We start from the raw sequence: 9286 nt of genomic DNA, 5'->3' as shown, positions 1-9286 counted from the left end.
CCATACAATAATAATGGGAGACTTCAACATCCCACTGTCAACATTAGCCAGATCGACGAGACAGAAAGTTAACAAGGATATCCAGGAATTGAACTCATCTCTGCACCAAGCAGACCAAATAGACATCTACAGAACTCTCCACCCCAAATCAAAAGAATATACATTCTTCTCAGCACCACATCACACTTATTCCAAAATTGACCACATAATTGGAAGTAAAGCCCTCCTCAGCAAATGTACAAGAACAGAAATTATAACAAACTGTCTCTCAGACCACAGTGCAATCAAACTAGAACTCAGGACTAAGAAACTCAATCAAAACCGCTCAACTACATGGAAACTGAAAAACCTGAACCTGAATGACTACTGGGTACATAATAAAATGAAGGCAGATATAAAGATGTTCTTTGAAACCAATGAGAACAAAGAAACAACATGCTAGAATCTCTGGGACACATTTAAAGCAGTGTGTAGAGGGAAATTTATAGCACTAAATGCCCACAAGGGAAAACTGGAAATATCTAAAATTGACACCCTAACATCACAATTAAAAGAACTAGAGAAGCAAGAGCAAACACATTCAAAAGCTAGCAGAAGACAAGAAATAACTAAGATCAGAACAGAACTGAAGGAGATAGAGACACAAAAAACCCTCCAAAAAATCAATGAATCCAGGAGTTGGTTTTTTGAAAAGATCAACAAAATTGATAGACCGCTAGCAAGACTAATAAAGAAGAGAGAAGAATCAAATAGATGCAATAAAAAATGATAAAGGGGATATCACCACTGACCCCACAGAAATACAAACTACCAACAGAGAATACTATAAACACTTCTACACATAATAAACTTGAAAATCTAGAAGAAATGGATAATTTCCTGGACACTTACACTCTCCCAAGACTAAACCAGGAAGAAGTTGAATCCCTGAATAGACCAATAGCAGGCTCTGAAATTGAGGCAATAATTAATAGCCTACCAACCAAAAAAAGTCCAGGACCAGATGGATTCACAGCTGAATTCTACTAGTGGTACAAGGAGGAGCTGGTACCATTCCTTCTGAAGCTATTCCAATCAATAGAAAAAGAGGGAATCCTCCCTAACTCATTTTATGAGGCCAACATCATCCTGATACCAAAGCCTGGCAGAGATACAACAAAAAAAGAGAATTTTAGACCAATATCCCTGATGAACATCAATGCAAAAATCCTCAATAAAATACTGGGAAACCGAATCCAGCAGCACATCAAAAAGCTCATCCACCATGATCAAGTGGGCTTCATCCCTGGGATGCAAGGCTGATTCAATATATGCAAATCAATAAACATAATCCAGTATATAAACAGAACCAAAGACAAAAACCACATGATTGTCTCAATTGATGCAGAAAAGGCCTTTGACAAAATTCAACAGCCCTTCATGCTAAAAAACTCTCAATAAATTCGGTATTAATGGAACGTATCTCAAAATAATAAGAGCTATTTATGACAAACCCACAGCCAATATCATACTGAATGGGCAAAAACTGGAAGCATTCCCTTTGAAAACTGGCACAACACAGGAATGGCCTCTCTCACCACTCCTATTCAACATAGCGTTGGAAGTTCTGGCTAGGACAATCAGGCAAGAGAAAGAAATCAAGTGTATTCAGTTAGGAAAAGAAGAAGTCAAATTGTCCCTGTTTGCAGATGACATGATTGTATATTTAGAAAAACCCATCATCTCAGCCCAAAATCTCCTTAAGCTGATAAGCAACTTCAGCAAAGTCTCAGGAGACAAAATCAATGTGCAAAAATCACAAACATTATTATACACCAGTAACAGACAAACAGAGAGCCAAATCATGAATGAACTTCCATTCACAAGTGCTTCAAAGAGAATAAAATACCTAGGAATCCAACTTAGAAGGGATGTAAAGGACCTCTTCAAGGAGAAGTACAAACCACTGCTCAGTGAAATAAAAGAGGACACAAACAAATGGAAGAACATACCATGCTCATGGATAGGAAGAATCAATATCATGAAAATGGCCATACTGTCCAAGGTAATTTATAGATTCAATGCTATTCCCATCAAGCTACCAATGAGTTTCTTCACAGAATTGGAAAAAAATGCTTTAAAGTTCATATGGAACCAAAAAGAGCCCACGTTGCCAAGACAATCCTAAGTCAAAAGAACAAAGCTGGAGGCATCACGCTACCTGACTTCAAACTATACTACAAGGCTACAGTAACCAAAACAGCATGGTGGTACCAAAACAGAGATATAGACCAATGGAACAGAACAGAGCCCTCAGAAATAATACCACACATCTACAGCCATCTGATCTTTGACAAACCTGAGTAAAACAAGAAATGGGGAAAAGATTCCCTATTTAATAAATGGTGCTGGGAAAATTAGCTAGCCATAAGTAGAGAGCTGAAACTGGATCCTTTCCTTACGCCTTATACAAAAATTAATTCACGATGGATTAGAGACTTAAATGTTAGACCTAATACCATAAAGACCATAGAAGATAACCTAGGTAATACCATTCAGGACATAGGCATGGGCAATGACTTCATGTCTAAAACAGCAAAAGCAATGGCAACGAAAGCCAAAATTGACAAATGGGATCTAATTAAACTAAAGAGCCTCTGCACAGCAAAAGAAACTACCATCAGAGTGAACAGGCAACCTACAGAATGGGAGAACATTTTTGCAATCTACTCATCTGACAAAGGGCTAATATCCAGAACCTACAAAGAACTCAAACAAATTTACAAGAAAAAAACAAACAACCCCATCAAGAAGTGGGCAAGGGATATGAACAGACATTTCTCAAAAGAAGACATTCATACAGCCAACACACACATGAAAAAATGCTCATCATCACTGGCCATCAGAGAAATGCAAATCAAAACTACAATGAGATACCATCTCACTCCAGTTAGAATGGCAATCATTAAAAAGTCAGGAAACAACAGGTGCTGGAGAGGATGTGGAGAAATAGGAACACTTTTACACTGTTGGTGGGATTGTAAACTAGTTCAACCATTCTGGAAAACAGTACGGCGATTCCTCAAGGAACTGGAACTAGAAGTACCATATGACCCAGCCATCCCATTACTGGGTATATACCCAAAGGATTATAAATCATGCTGCTATAAAGACACATGCACATGTATGTTTATTGCAGCACTATTCACAATAGCAAAGACTTGGAATCAACCCAAATGTCCATCAGTGACAGACTGGATTAAGAAAATGTGGCACATATACACCATGGAATACTATGCAGCCATACAAAAGGATGAGTTTGTGTCCTTTGTAGGGACATGGATGCAGCTGGAAACCATCATTCTCAGCAAACCATCACAAGAACAGAAAGCCAAATGTCGCATATTCCCACTTATAGGTGGGAACTGAACAATGAGATCACTTGGACTCTGGAAGGGGAACATCACACACTGGGGCCTATTATGGGGAGGGGCAGGGGAGGGATTGCTTTGGGAGTTATACCTGATGTAAATGACGAGTTGATGGGTGCTGACGTGTTGATGGGTGCAGCACACCAACATGGCCAAGTGTACATATGTAACAAACCTGCACATTATGTACATGTACCCTAGAACTTAAAGCATAATAATAATAATAAAAAGAAAAATTATAGGTATTGCATAACCTCAACCAAATATATACTTCCTACTTCTTTGTAACACACGAGCCCTTCCAAATACACCGACATATACTGATATAATGGAATTGAAACAATCCCCCTCTTCTCCACTCCATACCCTCCATAATAAGTACTCATAGTAAATTCTATCCTTATTCCTACTATCTCCTTACTTCCCCCAAAACACGGAACACTTCCTCATTGCTCTCCTCTTTTTAATGGTCAATTTATCAGAGCCAAGACTTGCTTTACATGGAATTTATATATTTTATGATGTTTTAAGAACATAGGTACCCACTAATTGTCTCCTCAAGATCATTATCTAACTCAATAAGAAAATTATATTATTATTATGATAAGCAACATGAGTTTAACTCTGTTTTTTTAAACAATAAAAATCTCATAAATCCGTGTTTCAAAATAATTAAATTTAACAAAATCACATTTTACTTTTATTGGTTTATTGCAGACTTTAAAAAGTAGTATGCATCTCATTGCCATTTGTGCATATGTTATATATTTTGTGTAGGAGTATATTTTTCTTGGTTTAATCAGATTATCATAATTTTTATCACTTCTCGGCCTTTTGGCTAAGATCAAGTGTAGATTATCATAATTTTTTTTTGTATTTTTGTACAACCAACATGTATGAATTTGATATCAAAAAATGGTTATAATGTCACTAAACATAAAATCTTGTGACCTCGTAAGAAATAACTACAGTCACTCAATGTCTCTATTGCATGTGTATGTATGTGTACCTGTAAATTTATCTAGTCATCACTTCATACCTCCTGTGAAGTTAAAATTGTTGTAATAAATATCCTGTAATACTAAATAAAGCCATATGTGGATGATTTCTTCATAACTGATCCTTAAAACTACTTGCAAAAAGAATTTGAAGGGACATATAGTTTCCTCTCAAGAACTTTTGTGTAGTGATTCCATTCGTAATCTGATTGCCATATGGTAAGTGATAACTTTAGAGAAGATATTGTGCTGAATCCATCATTCTCTTGCAATTTATGTACTTTGCATCTTTCAGTTAGTTATTTGTGTAGAGAAAAAAATAAATGAATTTCTTAAATCCAATTATAACATTAATTGCCATACAGACAAAATGCTGAACGTGTTGGTGTAAAATGATCCTAGATTATAACACTGTAAAATGTTCACAGAATAGATTTTCATTTTCATTATCTAAAAGAAGCAGACATTTGCTTTTGACAAGTTAAGACAATTATTGGAATCCTAAAGCAGGATACAATGTTTTTTCAAGACAGATACACATGGTGCCAGCAGACAGATACACATGGTGGTAAAGTAATGATTATAAACTCCAGGTAACAGAAGTATAAGTAGGTGCCAAAAGGTAGGTAATTGGTCTAATTGCATAGGTGTATTCAGTGACAAGGCAGAACTAAAATGCATGTTGCTCACTCCATAGCCCATATTTTTTTTACAAGAGATTCTTGTCATCATTGTGCAACATCAACACTTAAATCAATATGAGTACTATAGTGCTCTGTTGATTATTATACAAAATATTTGACAGACATACTTTTTGCATTTAGCTTACACAGTGAGAAAGAAAGAACACACAAATACATATTTAATACAGTTGTACAATAGCAATAAAATATACAATATATAAATTTGAGGAGAAACAATACGTATCTTATGGGGAGATAGTTTTTGATATGTCAGGAAGATTAAACTAAAAGGTATTTAGAAACTGAGTGTCTAGCTGTTTAGTTCTACTATAGGTACAACAGTAAAGAGGCAACAGCATAGAAAGTAATTTATTTAAGGTGATAATACCATTTTGAAAATGCATAAAAGCATTTTAAAATTTGTTACTTAATTAATTTCTACACTATAGGAGGTCCAGGGGAACCTAATTAATTACTCCTCCTCTCTAATGAATTCTATCTAATTAGAATTTCATTTAATAGACATATTATTCAAGTGGGAATAAAAGTATCTTATATCTACTATAGCTGGAGAGGGTAACTTGTTTCCTATGTAGGGATAACAATTGTATTAAAAAACCTATACAGTGGAATAAAATAATCCTTATTCTCTCCTCCAGTAGTCACAACATATAAACAGATGAAGACTAAACCCCCATGATGGGTGGATCAATGTTGGGCTTCATGCTGGAAGTGAGTAGGAAGGTGGTAGAAATTCCTGCCTCAGGAAAGAAGAAGAAGAAAAAAAAAACAAAAAACAAAAAACAATGGTTTGGATCTACCCCAAAGCTCCACCACACACATAATAGGAAAAATCAGGCTGCACACTTGCAAGGTCAATGCTACCATGTCTTCTAAAATACCTGCTTCAGAGTAGAATTGCTTCAAATGAGCAGGCTGAGGTGCTTAAACTAGGAAACATACCCAAGGTAACCATATCCGATAGTTGTCTGACAGTTTGGTAAACATCAATGGAATTTGCTGAGACACCAGAACAAAATGAAATTGGTCGGTTTTGATAAGCCTTAGAATGAGAAGTTTACATTTCATCAGACATTTTGCCATTTTCATTTAATAAAAACTATAGTGAACACTTGGCTACTTACTAAGTGCTTGGAATATTTAATTTTTACACCAGCTTTATAAACTGGTTACTACTGGGGTCACCTTTTTAAAATTAAAAATCAGGAGTTTGGAGGGGTTAAACTCCTTGTCCAAAGTCTTTAGGGCAATTAATATTGATGGAGCTTCTGTTACAATTCAAATCAACCGAATTTAGGGACCATGATGTTCATCATCATGTAATATAATTATTAAGATCCAATTCATTATTAATGTATTAATGTATTGGAATTTAATATATTGTATTATATATACAACAATGTATTGGAATTTAATATATTTATTTAAAAATATTAATAATATAATTCTAATATGTTATTTAAAACAATGAGATAATAAGAGTTCCATTTACATTCAATTTCATGCTAAAGATCTAAAAGATGAGGCATTATGATTTCTCATAATCTTGAATGTGGTATTAGCAGGACTTCTCATAAGAATAAGTTGCTTAAATTCACATTTCTAGAGATCATTTTATTAACATACATTACCAGAAATATAGTGTAATTATGTTTTTACCTGCTGTTAGGAGCCATACACTTGTCTGGGTATTAGTATCACACCATTATTCATTTCTCCAATGTGGGATAAAAGGAAATGTACCATAACTATATCTATGATATAATCATAACATTGCACTAGTAGAGAATGTATGAAATTAATGTATGTAATCATAATTTAATGACTGAAATAATTGATAATAACCAATCTAGGTAAATCTGTTAACTTAAAAGTGTTGTGTTAAAAATAGATAAGCATATTTTTAAATAGCATGCAAACATATTTTGCATGCAATACCAAAATGATGATTTAACATCTGAACAAACAATAACAAAACAGCACTTATATATTTTGAATACGGTCATTTTGAAGAAAACTACAAAGGATGCATATAAACATAATTATTACAAACTGAGCCATAGGTCTTCATCTTCTCACATTATTAATTGTATCATGTCACAGTTACCCTGGTATAATCATTAATAATACTAAATTTATTCTTCAGAATTTTGCGGAAATACAGCAAACTTTTGAAAAGCAGATAATTTCATTGACCTCAAACTATTCCAGAGTATAGAAAAAGAAGGGAAACCTCTACATTTGTTTTATGATAAGAGAATAAAATTGTTTTCTAAAATTGATAACAAGTATCCCCAATCAAAAACATATACCAAATTCATTCATGAACTTCAACTTAAAAATATTAAATAAAAAGTATAGAATGAAGATAACACAGAGAAAAAATAAAAATTTTAAAAATTCTGACTTTCCACCAACTAAAAATTCAAAAATTTCAATGCTCTTCACTATTTTAAAGTAATTGATCATAACACTATAATAAAAAAAGCATATGATAATCTTACAAATTATAAAAAAACATGAAGAATATCAATTTACAGTAAAAGCACTAAAAATATTAGCTGATGAACTGTTATACTTTGAACCAAAATCTTCTCTCTTATTTAATGGAAACACAAAAATCTTTTCTGCTAAAGTCAAATATAAAATGCCCTCTCTTTCTACTATTATTTAAAATAATGTGGAAGACATTACTCAATGCAATTAGACAAAATAAAAATATTAGAGAACAGAATTGAAGAAAAATAAGAATCGGAGACAATGTGATATAATTCCATATCTGGAAATTCTACATAAATCAGTGGGTAAACTACCATGAAAAATAGGAAAGCTTACTAAAGTATAGCAATAAAACGTGAATAATAAATAGTTTACATACATGAAAACGAAAGACTATGAGAAATAAAATTATCGAGAAAAGCCTTATTTACAGTAAAATCCATAACAATAAATAATTTGAATGGGAGTAAAACTGGAAATAAATAAATTGAAAGTAAATGCTTATGTCTGTAGAACTACTGAATCACATACAAAAAAAAAAATAGACTGGCAAACATGATAAAAATACATTGTGTGTTTGGATAGAAGTAATTAGCACGATAAATACTGCATTTTTTTTCTAAGTTTATTTATAAATTTAAGCAATTCTAAATAAAAGGCATTCATTTTCCTTCCTCTCTTGCAGTTATTAAAATTAATTACAAAATTCATTTTGAGTCACACAGAAGCAAAGATAGCCTAAAAGCTGGGAAAAAACAGAAATGAGAAAGCATTACTTCTCTAAGACATAAACTATACTATTAAGCCTCTATAATTTAAATAATTTGGTATTGTCACATATGTAGAAACACATCCCAACAAAACCAAGTAGAAAATCCAGGAAAGGACAACATTATACTCCAGAATATTGTTATATACGACGTTCCAAATATAATTTAAAAATGACATAACAGCAGTTTTCACTCTGACATGTAAAAAGCCTGAAAATCATCGCTTCCACACTCAGACAAAAAATCTGAAAACTTAAAATAAGCAAGAGAATTTAAATCAAAGGGCAAACTATCACCCAGAAAATTTGAGAGACAAGCAAACATAGAAAAATCATAATTTATAAGAAGCAGAAACTGTAGGAGCCAGTAAATGTTAGGAATACTTAAACAGATACCAGTAAGTAGCTGTAACCCAAGTATACCATAACTAGAGAGTTAAACTCCTATAAGCCAGTCTAAGGGGAGCCCTGACAGTTTCAATGGTTTTCCCTATAGAAATGCTACATGGTTCTCACTGTGAAGATCAGAAAAACACCCTTTCCTAGTTCCCTACTCCCCCCTCCCCTGTACTTAGGGTCAGAGAAAGAGAAAACATAACCATTTTATAAAATTCCCCAGTGCAAAGTAGTCATTTTGAAATTCACCATATCCAGGTATACATAGAACACTTAAAACTCAGCAGTAAGTAAACAGACAGTTCACTTAATAAAGTGGGCAACATGTTTGAACAAACAACTCACTAAAGAAGATCTAAAGATGACAAGTAAGCTTATGAAAAGGTGTTCATCATGTGCCTTTAAGCAACTATGGATTGGGAATTTCACTGTTCACTCCAGTAGTTTGGAAGTCACCTTGCCATTCTATCTACAAACAGAAGACTCAACAAGCTAAATATCATAACAACT

At 33.4% G+C, this 9286-nt stretch overlaps 1 pseudogene; it reads left to right on the top strand.

The window, feature by feature from the left end:
- The first annotated feature begins 4228 nt into the window (after positions 1 to 4228).
- Positions 4229 to 4366, top strand: LOC112425114 (U2 spliceosomal RNA; annotated as a pseudogene).
- Positions 4367 to 9286: the final 4920 nt, after the last annotated feature.

The sequence above is a fragment of the Macaca nemestrina genome, chromosome 6 (genome assembly GCF_043159975.1).
Source record: "Macaca nemestrina isolate mMacNem1 chromosome 6, mMacNem.hap1, whole genome shotgun sequence".
NCBI lineage: Eukaryota > Metazoa > Chordata > Mammalia > Primates > Cercopithecidae > Macaca > Macaca nemestrina.
The sequence above is the reverse complement of the archived record's forward strand: the minus strand, read 5'-3'. Positions and strand labels throughout refer to the sequence as shown.